This window comes from Panthera leo, chromosome D2 (genome assembly GCF_018350215.1).
Source record: "Panthera leo isolate Ple1 chromosome D2, P.leo_Ple1_pat1.1, whole genome shotgun sequence".
Taxonomy (NCBI): Eukaryota; Metazoa; Chordata; class Mammalia; order Carnivora; family Felidae; genus Panthera; species Panthera leo.
In genome coordinates, this window is record NC_056689.1 from 35,310,798 (window position 1) to 35,325,717 (window position 14,920).

Sequence of the window (14,920 nt, forward strand, 5' to 3'; positions counted from 1 at the left end):
TTTCTGATAGTTTATTTGTATATAGAAATGCAACAGACTTTTGCATATTGATTTTGTATTCACCTTTACTGGATTCACTTATTTGAAGTTGTTTGTATTAGTCTTCAGCATTTTCTGTATATAATATGTCCACAAATAGTGACAGGTTAACTTGTGCTAGTTTTGTTGCTTTTTATTTCTCTAATTTCTCTGGCTAGGACTTCCAAAACTATGGTAAGAGTGCAAGAGTGAGCATCCTTATCTCATTTCTGGTCTTAGAGGAAAGGTTTCAGATTTTACTATTGAGTATGATGTTTGCTTTGGCTTTTATTTATGTTGAGGTACATTTCCTCTATACCCACTTTGTTGAGCGTTTTTTTTTTAATCATAAAGGGATGTTGAATTTTGTCAAATCCGCCCCCCCCCCTTTTTTTTTTTTTTTTTTGCATCTATTGAGATAAGATTTTTATCCTTTACTTTGCTAATGTGGTGTATCACTTGACTAATTGGCAGATGTTGAATCTATCCTTGTATCCCTGGAAAAATCTCAGTTGATCATGGTGTATGATCCTTTTCTTGTATTGTTGAAATAAGTTTGCTAATATTTTGTTGAGGATTTTTGCATCTTTCGTTATCAGGGGTATTGGCCTGTAATTTTCTTTTCTTGGGAAGTTCTTGTCTGGTTTTGGGTCAGGGTAATGCTGGCCTCTAAATGAGTTTGGAACAGTTCCCTCTTCTATTTTCTGCAAGACTTGAGGAGGATTGGTACTGATTCTTCTTTGAATGCTTGGTAGAATTCACTGGAGAAGCCATCTGGTCCTGGACTTTTATTTGCTGGGAGGCTTTTGATTACTAATTAAATCTCCTTACTAGTAATCACTCTGTTCAGATTTTCCATTTCCTCATGGTTTGGACTTGGTAGCTTGTATGCTTCTAGGAATTTATCTATTTCTTGTAAGTTACCCAATTTGTTGCTGTATAATTGTTCATAGTAGTCTCTTATGATCCTTGTATTTCTGTGGTATTAGTTGCAACATATCTTTCATTCCTGATATTGTGTATTTGAGGGTTTTTTTTTTTTTTTTTTTTTGGTAGGTCTTGCTAAAGGCTTGGCACATCTTAAAAAATCTTTTCAAAGAATCAGCTCTTCGTTGCATTGATCTTCACTGTCTTTTTTGTCTCTATTTCATTTATGTCTGCTATAATCTTTATTTTCTTCCTTCTAACTTTGGGCTTTGTTTTTCTTTCTCTAGTTTCTTGAACTGTAAAGCTAGGTTTTTTATTTAAGACTTTTCATATTTCTTGAGGTAGGCATTTATTACTATAACCTTCTCTCTAACAACTGCTTTTGCTGTGTCCCACAATGGACCATTGTGTTTCATTTTTGTTTTGATGTATGTTTTGATTTCCTCTTGGATTTTTTCCTTGACCAATTTGTTGTTTAGTAGCATGTTTTTTGGCCCCCACAAGATTGTGATTTTTCTCATTTCTATCTTGTAATTGATTTCTAGTTTCATACCATTGTGGTAGGAAAAGATGCTTGATGAGATTTCAGTCATCTTAAATTGAGACTTGTTTTGTGGCTTAATATGTGATTTAACCTGGAGAATTTTCCATGTGTACTTGAAAAGAATGTTTATTCTGTTATTTTGGGGTAGAATGTTCTGTATGTAAGTGTTGAGTCCATCTGGTCCACTGTGTTGTTCAAAGATGGTGTTTGTTTATTGATTCAGAACTCTTGGAATTATTTTTGTTGCATCCCACAATTTTGGTGTCTTATATTCACATTTTTTGTCTCCAGCTATTTTATTTATATATTTTTATTTTAGAGAATGTGTGTGGGTGGGGGAAGGGCAAGGGGAGAGGGAAAGAGAATTCTAAGCAGTCTCAGTGTGGAGCCTGATTTGGGCTTGATTCCACCACCTTGGGATCATGACCTGAGCCATAATCAAGAGTCGTTGCCACCCCGGTGCCCCTGTCTCAAGCTTTTTTTTTTTTTTTTTTCTCTTGATTTCTTGTCTGACCCATTAGTTCAGTAGCATGTTTTCACATGTAATTCATATGTAATATCCACCTATGTGTAAAACTTCCAGTTTCCTTTGTGTAATTTCTGGTTTAATACATTGTAGTAAGAAATGCTTGATATGAGTTCAGTCCTTCTAAACTTACTAAGACTTGTTTTGTGGCCTGACGCATGATCTATCCTGGAAAATGTTCCATGTGCACTTTAAGAAGAATGTGTATCTGGTCTAACATGTCATTTAAGGCTCAAGTTTCTTTATTGATTTTCTGTCTGGATGACCTATCTATTGATGTAAGTGGTGCATTAAAGTCCCCTACTATTACTCTATTGCTGTTGATTTCTTCCTTTAGGTTTGTTAATATTTGCTTTATATATTTAGGTGCTTCTATGTTGGGTGTATAAATATTTACAAATGTATCCTCTTGTTGTATTGACCCCTTTATCATTTTGTAACTATTATCATTTTGTAACTATTATTATAGCCTTTGCTTTAAATTCTGTGTCTGATAGAATTACAGCTGCTCCAGCTTTTTTGTTGTTGTTGTTGCACTTGCATACAATACCTTCTTCCCTTCCTTCATGTTTTAGTCTGTGTGAACTTACATCTAAAGTAAATCTTTCATAGGTAGCATATAGATGGGTTTTATTTTTTTAAGCATTGAGCCATTCAGTGCCTTTTGATTGGAGCATTTAGTCCATTTGTATTTTAAGTAATTACTGATAGGTGTGCTTATTGTCATTTTGTTAACTGTTTCTTTGGGTGTTTTGTAGTTCTTTATTAAATCTCTTGGTCTCTTGTGGTTTTATTTTCTTAGTATGCTTACGTTCCTTTTTGGTCTTTTATGTATGTATTACAAGTTTTTGCAGTGTGGTTGCCATGAGGCTTACAAAGAACAATGAATTTATAACTGTCTGCTTTAAGTTGGTAGCAACTTAAGTTTGATCCCATTCTAAAGGTCAGTGTACTTGTGCCCATCTTTCATGTTTTCAGTGTTACAGTTTACATCTTTATATCTTGTGTATTCCTTAATTAATCATTATAATAATAGTGATTTATACTGCTTGGGTTTTTCAATCTCTGTATTACCTTTGTAAGTGATTGATCCACTACATTAATTATATATTTACCTTTCTGGTGAGATTTATTCTTGAATATGTTTTCTAGGTCTTAATTAATACTCTTTCTTTTCAGCTTAAAGAACTGTCTTAATGTTTTTTGTGAGGCCACTATAGTAGTGATGAACTTCTTTAGCTTTTGCTTCTCTGGAAAACTCTATCTCTTTTTCAGTTCTGAATGATACTTTGGCTGGGTAGAGTATTTTTGGTTGGAAGCTTTTCTCTTTCATCACCTTGAATATATTGTGCCACTCCCTCTGGGCCCACAAAGTTGCTGCTGAAAAATCTGTTGATAGCCTTATGGGAGGGTGTTCCCTTGTACCTAATAAGCTGCTGTTCTCTGGCTGCTTTTAATATTTTCTTCTGTAACTTTTTGATGGTGTAATTATTATGTGTCTTGGCTTGGGTCTCTTTGGTTTGTCCTTTTTTTACTGTTTATTTTTGAGAGAGACAGAGCATGGGCAGGGGAGGGGCAGAGAGAGAAGGACACACAGAGTCTGAATCAGGCTGTAGGCTCTGAGCTGGGGCTGAAACCCATGACTGCAAGATCATAATGTGAGCCAAAATAAGATGCTGAACCAACTGAGGCTCCCCGGTGCTCAGTTTTTTTTTTTTTTTTTAAAGTTGATTTTATTTTGAGAGAGCACAAGCAGGGGAGGGGCAGAGAGAGAGGGAGAGAGAGAGAATCCCAAGTGGGCTCCACACTGCCAGCACAGAGCCTGACACAGGACTTGAACTCAGTAATTGTGAGGTCATGAACTGATCCAAAACCAAGAGTGGGATGCTTACCCGACTGAGCCACCCAGCCAACCCCTAAGCACCCCAGGCTTAGGGAATACTAAGAAGAGATGTTATCCTTGCTTTCGAGAGGCTGACTCTGATAAGAGAGAACAATCTCAGCTGACTTTACTACAAGACAGAACATAGGCCATGTTGGCTAAGGTGTGACTTATTGATCAGAGGAAGAATCTATTGTATAGCAAGTAGAAAAGAATTGCAAAAAGCATGTCCTAACTGGGTGTTGTATGGCAGTCTATTAGACAATGAAGTATAATAAAAAAAACATACCCCACTCAGATTTTCTGGAAGGAGAAGCCACCTACAGAACTGTAGAATGTTCTTACCCTTTGAACTGTGGGTGGAGGGGCTAACAACATACTGTGGGTTGAACAAAATAAAAGTCAGTTTCAGGAAAGGCTGAGGTGTCCATGTACTGCTCCTCATTGACTCTTCAAATGGGTTCCTCATAACATTTTAATGAGGAGAAACCCACACACAGATGAAATTGATAGACTATGGGTGGATCCACCTCCAATTGCTATCCAAATCTACCTCAAGGAAAGGCCGAAGAGTCTGGAAAGGTTTTGTGCAGCAGGAAAAACGTTGATATTGTGGGTGTAAAGTTTTGAGTTATAAATGAGTTCCCTTGGGTCTGAGTAAGAGAGACCTCTGGGTACACTCACGCTGTTTCTCCCAGTGACACGGTTACAGTTAGTGTCAATAATAAACTATGACATCTCATGTCTATGTTTTCTTGGCTGTTCTATATAAGGGCATCACTTTCTGGAAAATCTTGGAAACTTGGGAAGCTTATTCTTTGATGTTTTGGATAAGTAGGGTTGGGATCAGGGCAGTGGCCAAGGTCTGCTGCTGAGCAAGCTCTCCCTGCCCTGTGTCATCACTAGGAGAACTGGATCCACTTCTCCTGAGTTGAGTGGGAAAGAGAGGCAACAGTTAATTGCAACTGGAAGAGTTAGCTCCTTGCAGAGGTGATACTTGTAGTGAAAGGATCATCATGGAATAAGAAGACCTATATTAGTATAATAAAAGGTACATGCAATATGTGCATCACAGTGTTAGCTCTGTTTATATTGCAGGTGACAAGACACTCAAATTGGCTTCAACAATAAAGGAAATATATTGGCTAGGTGTCTGGGTGAGTTTCAGGGTAGGTTGATGTGTGGTTCAGCTGATGTCCTCAATCCAATTTTAGTCTCCTCTTGGACATTTCTAGCATCACCAGGCTGATGATCTCTTAATCACCCACTACATGTGGCTTGATTTAGGCCATTCACAGAGAACATGGTCTGTGAAGGTGAACATTTGAAGTAATTCTGGTGCTCAATTGTGAGGTGCTTCTTTTTTTTTTTTTTTTTTTTTTTAAATCTTTTTTAATGTTTATTTACTTTTGAGACTGAGAGACACAGCATGAGCAGGGAAGGGACAGAGAGAGAGGGAGACACAGAATGTGAAGCAGGCTCCAGGCTCCAAGCTGTCAGCACAGAGCCCGACGCTGGGCTTGAACTCACGAACTGTGAGATCATGACCTGAGCCGAAGTCGGACACTTAACCGACTGAGCCACCCAGGCTCCCCAATTGTGAGGTGCTTCTGTTACAAACCTGTGATGACTTTGCACACGTGGGCATATAACTTTGTACATCTACTTGGTGCAAAGTGTGGTGCCTATAACGTTGGGTGGACACTGTCTGAGGCTGCCAATTTTGCGGAATACTTAAACCTGAAGTTAACCAAAAAAAGAGCAAAAAAAATTGTACTACTGACCTGGGTGACATTTAAGACTGTTTGCAGCCACCCAGACTCTGGAAACTTTTGTTCGCTTGCTCTGCAATGTTGTGGGTGTGTTTTTGGCAGGGGGTGTTCTGGATTCATGAGTCAACTTCGGGAGTAAGAATGGAAGATGACGGTAGTTTCTGATCTTTAGCTTTTAAGTCAATGATTGCTTTCCAAAATGTATGTTAGTTCTTGGCGGGCGAGCTGACTTTGAGTATCGTGTTGGGCCACGTACATAGCCCCGGAATAGCATCTGAATTACGATGTCTCTTTTTTCCCCAACCCACGATTGCTGATGGACAGAAAATGCTCATAAAACCTTGACTCAAACCACAGAATGGCTGAATAATTTAAGCTTGACTTTTTTGAAGAATTTTGAATCCCAAAATAGGACTCTTAAGGAAATGGACATGATGTTTTCTTTTTTCCTCCCCTTTTAAGCTTAATTAGGTTTACACTTAAGTAATGGGGGGTCAGATTTAGGGGAAAGTTTTGTTAGTGGGAGCTTAAACTGTGCACCAGGATTTCTTTTTATCCACAACCTTCATTAAAAACAAAAGAAAGTACAAACCCAAAACCTAAAATAAATAGAAACATACTTATTAGATATCTTTGTCCACCACAAGGGGACTTGGTTATACCTATCGGAGAAAAATACTTTGTGAATGTGTCTCAGAATCTGTGACTATTTTTGATAAAACACTGTTCTTTTCATCTGGAAAATTGGGAATTCATTGTCATTAATTTGTTGTTGTTGATGTTGTTGCTTTCTTTAGACTGTTATTCTTGGGTGCCTTTTCCTTACCAGGATTCCACTGTGACGGAACATCATTATCACAAAGATGTCACCTGAGTTTTTCTTGTGAGATTGACACCCACCAACAACCGCAAATGAGTAATAAGCCTTTTCTGTTGTCTGATTTTTTTCTAGAATTCTACTTTAGATCCATCTTTCCTTTAGTTTCTTTTATTGGTTTTTACTCTGGTCCTCTTTTCATGAAGCATTGTGTCAGCGTAGCTTAGAGATTTGTTATTCAACTCAGGGATCCCTCTGTGAAAGGCAAAAACTCAGATTCAAGTACTTGGTTCCTCTTTGGTTTTCCTCTCTTAATCTCTTGTGTTCTCCTAGTGCATTTTGGGAAGAAGATGAGCTAACTAATGCAGTGCCCAGGCCAAGAAACCCTCAGGTGATTTTTGAAGAGAAGTTGATCATTCAAGAATTTTCAGAATGAAACCCTAGGAAAAATTAGATGTGGCTTAAAAAAAACAAAAACAAAACAACAACAAAACAAGCCCAGTGAGCATTTTGGATGAAGTTGGAGTCCTTTCACCATTGGAACAGACCTCCTTGAGGTTCCTGGTACCCCTGCCATTGGAAAGACAAAATTGGTTCTACTTGTAGGAGGAGGACGTGTGGTAGAGTGGAAAGTGCCCTAGATTAGGAGCAGAGATTCGGGCTGTCCTAATTTACTTGTGCTGCTAACTTGACTCAGTGACTTTGAACGGGACCCTGAATTACTCTGTGTATCATGTGAAATGAGAGGTTGGATTGGATGATGATTTAGATTGTGTGTTGCAAGGAAGAGCCACATCCTTGCTGTCTGACTTGATTGCTTGTCACTGTGCTTTAGCTGTACTGGACTCCCTGCTCTACTCCCGTACCTGGCTTTGCTCTTGGCTGCCCCACCATCTGAGGTACCTGCCCTGCTTCCTCAACATTGCCGTCTTTTAGCCTACGCAAGTCTTAACCATGCCTGTAGGGCCAGTTGAAATTATGTCAGGCCTTTCCTAGCTCCTTGGGTTCTTAATGTGCTATTCCTTCTCAGAATTTTTGTGGTACTTGTCCATCCCATACTGCTCAACCAAACTATATGTTGGACCACTTGCTGTTCTTTCATTGTAGTATTTTTTGATCTGGAAGGGACTGTGTTCAAGCCTTGCCTGACATTTAACTACAAGAACCTTGGGGGGAAAAGGTGTCCTCATTATGTCCCTCATAGCACCCAGCATAGCTGGACAAGTAGTAGGTGTCCCCCTGATTGTTGGTGATTGAAGCCTAGAATTTCTAGGGAGCATGAAAGCTCTGATATTCCAGCTGTTCACTCACCTCAGGTTCATGTTGGGAGCAAAAGCAAAGAAGGAAACTTTAAGCCCAAACTATCCAAGAGGTGGTTTTTCACCATTGGTGTAGGTCCTTGATGAGCTTTCTCTTTCCTCTGTGTTCCTTACTTTTTGGGAGTGATTTTTCCCATTTAGCTCAAAGCCTTGTCCTTTTTTTTCCTCCCATGAAGCCTCCTGAAGGAAGTATTCTCTCCATCATCTGGAGACTTTATATTGTTGCTGCTGCTTTTGACCTAGCCTCCGGGGATCATCACCAGGGTGGCAGTGTGCCCAAGAGCCTGGGTTTGGGGTCAGGTACATCAGTGTTTGAGTTCTGCTCTGACTCTAGCTTTGTGACATCAGGCAAGTTATTGAGACTCTAAGTCTTAATTTTCTCCCCTGTGAAATGGTGAAGTACCTATCTCCCTGCGTGTCAGAATTAACTGAGACCATGCCTGTACAGTTCTTAGCATGGTGTCTCACATAATTTATCTTCATTATTCTTATTATCAAAGCCTGTATTGACTACCAAATGTAAGAAGCCTGAGCCAGGCCCTTAAGGACAGAAATTAAGATCTGGACAAATGTGTATGGGATTTGCAGATGGGATGAAAAGCTTTGAAGTGAGCTAGGGTTGCTCAGTGGACATTTTGCATTCATGACTAGTGGTGAGTGTGTCTGGAGCCCAGGGAGTCTAGAATCCTCAGCCTGGCATGCAGGGTTCTGCTTTTTATCCTCTCTACCTTTCCCCTCCTGTTTTAGAGGGACACCCTATGCTTCCCATGTTCTCTGGCCCTGTTTCTGTGCTGTTGGCTGTTGATCTGGTTTGCTGCCTCTGTCGAATGCCCTTTTCCAACCCCCCTTAAGTCCCAGTTTCTGTCCTCTGAAGATGCTAACTGTGCTTCTGCTGGTCCTGCTCACACCACTAATGTGAACCGTAGCAACTTACACTCCATCCTCTTCAACCCCATGTCTGGGATGTCAGGTGTGTCTCACATGGATGCGAGGTGTAGATGTTTGTTCCTGCTCTGCCACAGTGTAAGGTCATACAATAGCAGAGCTGGAAAGGACTCTGGGGTCTAATGATGTGGTTGCAAAGAAGCCTTCAGCTTTCTTAGCTCATTAGATACAAAGTAGATAGTGATGAGGCTCCTGTGTCAAAGAGAGGCCAAGAACCTGCTTGCTCAGTCTTCCTCTCTCCCTCCAAAAGGCCCTTGAGGCTCTTTGCAGAACACTGCACATGTGGAACACGCTTTGAAGACCACCGGTCTGGCCAGACTTGCTCGTTTCATAGGTAAAGACACCAAGTTTCAGAGACTCAGAGGACAGTGGTTTGGTCAGGGCTCCACAGTGCTACTTCAAGTAGTCTCTGTCCACCCTGCTCAGTTGTACACCATGCATTTCACATATTGGGTGCTCACGCATGCTGTGTAATGAATAATTAGGAAAGCTTGAGTGATTTTCTAATGGATCTTACATTGGTGATTAAAGAAATGTATGTGGCATTGTTGTTTCTTGTGTAATCCTCAACCCTACACGTTTCAAGTCCTTAGGGGTAGGAAGAAGAATGGTAAAAAGGGTCACTGGGCGTGAAGTTCAACGTCTCTGATGGGGATTGAGTAGTTTTTCTTGGCTTTGACCTGAAATTTCTTAGCTTTCTCATCAAGGCCGGAGCCAGTGTGGGTCAGATGAAAGGGTCTGTATGTTTTCAGCAACCAAGTATTAGAAAAAGACTGCTGGAAAGACTTTCTGTTTTGTTACCTAAGCTGGGATTTGATCTTCAGACCCTCAAGGTGAAAGGCTAATACCTTAATTTGTGTGTTTTATAAACATCCCCAGGCGATGACCTTCTTGTAGCCTCATGTGATACTCAAATTCTGCAGGACTTAAAGCTAAAAATTCTGGTTTGGAACAGAGTGGTAAGGTTGCATACTCAAATTTAGAATCAGCAGGGTGCCATCTCTCCATTAGTTGTTGGCAAGTATTGCTTGCATATAGTTGAATAAAATCTTGTTCAGGGGATTTCCTGGCAAAATGGATTTTTGTAATTTTCAGAGAAAATCTATCTCAGGGTTAAAGAAAATCTCTCCAATAGGACATGTGTCCAACCAACTAAGGTATTTCCCCTTGTAGTCTCTCCCTTCCTAAAAGCTTTCCTTTAAGGGTCATCTTTATTTTTCTGGTGTCAGTCAAATTATTTTTCACCAGAGCATGGAAACCGGAGACAGAGATGCTCCTCGACGGTGTGTTAGAACCACACTGGAAGTTTTTCTTTTATGTAAATAGAGATTGATGGAACATTTTACACAGAGTACGGGCTTTTGACAAAAAGTATTGATGGTTGCTTTCAGTAAGTGTTACTTGAGATGACAGAACATTGCATTTTAAGATGAATTACATGAGAAACTCCCTCTTTGGGAATGTCATACATTTTATTTCATCTGTTGTTTTATGAGAGAGTGACTGAAGTCATGAATACCTTAGACTGAACTGTTTCCTTTGCACATTATAAGTCCCGGTTTGGTGCACTCCTATTTTAAATATAAAGTTATGGGGAAAATATTTATACTAGCAAATAACATTGATAAAAATGCTTAAATGTTCAGAAGCAGACTATAACTTCTCACATCGTTTCCCCTTGTGAGTGGGGATTTGTGAGAAGCCTGGGAACCTGCTTAAAGTTAAATGTGTATTTTTCAGAATGATCTCGGAGATTTCTGATAAATGGCTATTTTTTCTTCTTTTTTTGGTATGTTGGTAATTTCTCTCTTCTGGCTGTCTGTGAGTTTCAAAATGTTCATTTGTATCCATTCTTCTTGGTATTTCTTTTTTATGCAAGGGTCTGTAAGTCAGGTCTGTGGTGATGATGGTTTGGGGCCTTAATTTTCTTCACAGCCTGAATTCAGGGATATTAGCTTAATGCTACCAGGGAGTTAATGGGTATTAACATATTTACTATATATTTACTATACTATTACACCAGGAACTGGGGTTATAGTCCTGATTCTTACATTGTTTACAACCCAGTGAAGGGGAGAGAGAGATAAATAGACAGTACAATCTCAGGTAGTCATACATGCTCTGAAGAAAATAAAGCAGAGTGTAAGGAGTTAGTGTCTCGGAAAAGTGAGTATGGGAGGTAGATATGTTAGAGAAAATTGCTCTGAGAAGTGACATTTAAGCAAAGAGCTGAATGATCAGGTGGCTTGAGCTATGCAAAGGTGCCTGACAGAGGGAGCAGCATGTGCAAAGGCCCTGGGGCCAGAACAAGCTTGGAATATTTGTGCAACAGCAAAAGGCAAGAGCATTTCAGAGAAAGCAATGGTGGGAGTGCTCCAAGTTTGGGGGTTGACATGGTAGGCTTCCTGGCTAGGCCAGGTACAAGAGGAATGTGGTTTTGCACACTTATCCTATCTGTGTAGTTGTAGGCTTCTTATTCATAGTATCTTCATCTACCTAGAGTCTGGCCAAGTGGGCTTTCCCATTTCCACATTGTTTATTCCCATAGAAATATTTCATTTCTCTATTGGCACTCTTGCTCCATCATTCACCAGATGCCAATATAGATACAGTTTCAGTCACCAGGGGAATTTTAAACTTTCACTCCCTCAGAATGAATCCTTCAGTTAAATCTTATCTCATACTTTGAATATAACTCTTTGACAATGCTTACCCTGCATTATTATAATTAGTTGTATATGTGATTGTCTTTCTAGCCATGAGCAACTCTTAATCATGTTTGGGCCCCTCATGCTTACCACAGTACTTGGCACCCAGTAAATGCTCAATATATTTGTTGGTTAAATAAGCAAGACCTTTACCTACACATTGTCTGGTTGCCCAGGATGAGTACTAGAAATTATGGTGACGGTAAAATCAATACACTCCTTGCTTTTTTAGAAGGAGATTAGGGGCGCTTGAGTGGCTCATTTGGTTAAGTGTCTGGCTTTGGCTCAGTTCATGATCTCACGGTTTGTGGGTTCAAGCCCTGCATTGGGCTCTGTGCTGACAACTGAGAGCCTGGAGCCTGCTTGGGATTCTGTGTCTGCCCCTTCTCTGCTCACTCTCTGTCTCTCAAAACTAAATACTAAAAAACAAAAACAAAAACAAAAAACCTGTAGAAGGAGGTTAAAACCAATTTAGGGAAATAAGACTTTAAAAAAAAAAAAGGGAAACAACAGTTTGGGAACTGCTTTGGGGCACTTATTAGACTTTAAACAGTTGTTGGCTTAAAAATTGTTGCAGGAATGAAAACGCATGGGGGATTAAATGACCCAGGAGACTGCAGTGTTCTAACTCGAGGGGGATGGAACCCCCAGAGGCCAGCCGGATCATTAGACTGGGTCTTTCCTGCTTTTGAGCCTTCATCCCAGGGCCTTATGAGATACTTTGTCCTCCATAAATTTGGAGCTGATTTGGAACTAGCTAGCTGTTTTTCTCCCTGCTGAATTAATGTGCTGTTCAGCTGAAGTTCAAATATGAAATATATTAAAAGCAAACTAAAAACAGGTCAATGTTTTGCCTCTAATGCTATGGGAATATTTGTTTTTAAATCATCTTTTAGTACTCCACAAATCTTCCCCACAAAGTTTTTTTTCTTTCTTTCCTTTTTTTTTTTTTTTTTTTTAAAGGCTGAGACTGTTTTTCCCAGTGTAAAAGGCCATTTCTTAAGTCCTGATTTATTCAGAAATTTACATGGAGAAAATGGCCCCAGATCCCACACAAGTGAAACTTTATTTTTTAATCTGGGGCACAGTAGGGAGTCCTGAGAAATGCATTTTCCTCTAGGATTGTAGGAGGAATACATAGTGTTTGTTTAAAGCATCAGGTATTGAGAAATGTAATGGCAGGGTGAAAAGTTTGACCTCAGCTGCCAGATCCGATCTACTAGGGGGTAATTGAGTTGCCATGTTTTTTTCCTCTTCAGTTTAAATCAAGTTTTGCTATAGCCCATTTAAGTGTCAAATTGGTAGCAAAACTTGACAACTTCAGGGTGCAGACTTGCTTTTGATCAGAATTTACATGCAAATCATTTTTGCCTTGAACTGTCAACTCCTGTTTCTGATACTCTTGAGGGGGACATGTCTCTCCCCACCCCCTTTCCCCCTCATGCAAAAGGGATGTTGGCTAATGTTATTAATCAGTGTGTGGAAGAAAAATTATCTTGATAAATATGGTGGTTAAACTATATTTTCCCTTTTGTGTGTCAGCTGTTGCAGCTGGGCATTTAATCTCCTTTTACCTAGAAGGAAATCAAACAATTATCGAGCGCTTGATGTCAAAAAGAAACTAGTGAATGAGGGGTGGAGGGTCACCAGTGTATTGGGAAATGGACTTAAGCCACCAAAACCTGACAAAGGGTGCTGACAGTCTGCATTTTCTTGGGCATTAAACAAAGTCTTTGGTAACTTTAAAGAATCTTTCCTTGCATGACTAAACTCATTGAGAGGGTTAGAGAGAAAGCTGCCTCAGAAGTCTTAAGCCTGAAAAAAAATTTTTTTTTTTTCGGTTTTGCCCTAAACCCTTGGGACGCTTAAAAGCACGTGAGCATGTGTAGCTCCATCATTCAGTGGGACAAAGGAGTGTTTGCACTTTCACAGAGTTAATAATGACAGTGGTGAGTCTTTCTTGTTTCCAGCCATCCCGACTGAGCCTTCCCAGTCATCCACCTTCCTAAAGAATTTGTGATTTACACTCTGTCTCTAAATGCTTAGAGACAGCCCTACTCTGAAAAAGCAAGAAAACAGGAGAACCCAATGAAGAAAAACAAATGGAGGAAAAGCTCACTGTAGATTAATAGAGCTGATTATGAATATTTACAATTATCCATTATGGAGCCAAAACTTTTAGTAAAATAATGTGTGAGATTTTGTTTCTAGCCAGCCTGAAATTCCTTTCTATCACTACACCCCCAGCGGGGTGAGAACATCAAACATGTCATCTTGCCAAGATGACAGCCAGCATCGCGTCAGATGGGAGACACATGCAAGCCTGACTGGTGAACTCAAAGAAATTTCAAGATGGGATTCACTTCATTCGACGTGGCCCCATTGCAGGTTCTTTGGAAATCTCCACTACTGGCCACTTCCCTCCCCTGCTCGGTGCTGCCTGCCTGTGTGCTGTGAAATTTTAATTGAATTGTTAATGACACCAAGGAGTGACACAACACATGAGAAACTTCCAAGAATCAGTCAGGAGGAGCCCTTTTTCTTACTGTTACAAAACAGAAGACACTGGGAAATTGACAAGTCCAAGCAGCGAGGCCAGGGCAGTAATTGATAGCAGGCTGCCTAGAGCCAAGGTCCTTCCCTGGTAATTGCAAGCAGAGGCTGCCTCTGTGATCTCGCCAGTGGTGTTGGCCATGCCAGAGCGACCCGGCTTTGACGGATTGCTTTCCCGAGGTAATGACTTAGGCATGTTGCCTCTCTTGCATGAGGCCATGTGTCCCTCCCACTGGAGAAAATGAGCTGAACATTTTGCTTCTTCTTTAACAGGGTGCTGTTAAAATAACTCTATTCTATTATATAAGCCCTGTAGTGCCAGGGGCTAAATTTATATGGTTATAAACAAGAGATATTACTTTGGAATACCACAATACTGTGTTTGCTATTTCTTTAGGATTTCAAATGGTGTTTTCAAAATAATGGATTTTACTTCAAGAAAAAAAAATTGGGGTGGGGGAGGAAGGATCCCATTTCTGAACAAAATCTTCATCCTATTTTTGAATTCCTCTGTGTACCTTTCCTAATTCTCCAGCCCAGTATTTATTTGTATTTGTGTTTGTTTTGCTGGCTGGATTTGACTCTCTGTGGGGGCATCAGAAGGATTATTTACTCCAGGATTCTGAAATAAGATAGATATTTTATTTCATGTTTTTTAAATTCTCCAAAGGCTGCTTTTTTTTTTTTTTTCCTTTGCCATTTCTGGACATTGATATATTTCAGAACTTTTATGTGGCTTTTCCTCCCTCCCTACACCTATTCTCCCTTCTCCCCACTTCCCCTTCCTGGAATGTAATTTTGTCTGTAAAATATGATGGTAAGCTGAAATGTCCCTGATGATCTATAGCACTTCTAGATTTTCACTCCCGTCGGTGACAGAAACTTACTAATTCTGATATAGGGGTCCCT

General features: G+C 39.9%; 1 protein-coding gene across 3 annotated transcripts in view; it reads left to right on the forward strand.

Moving 5' to 3' along the window:
* The window catches only part of LRMDA (leucine rich melanocyte differentiation associated), a 1,023,531-nt gene that overhangs the window by 105,210 nt on the left and 903,401 nt on the right, over nt 1–14,920 (forward strand). The window lies entirely within an intron of this gene.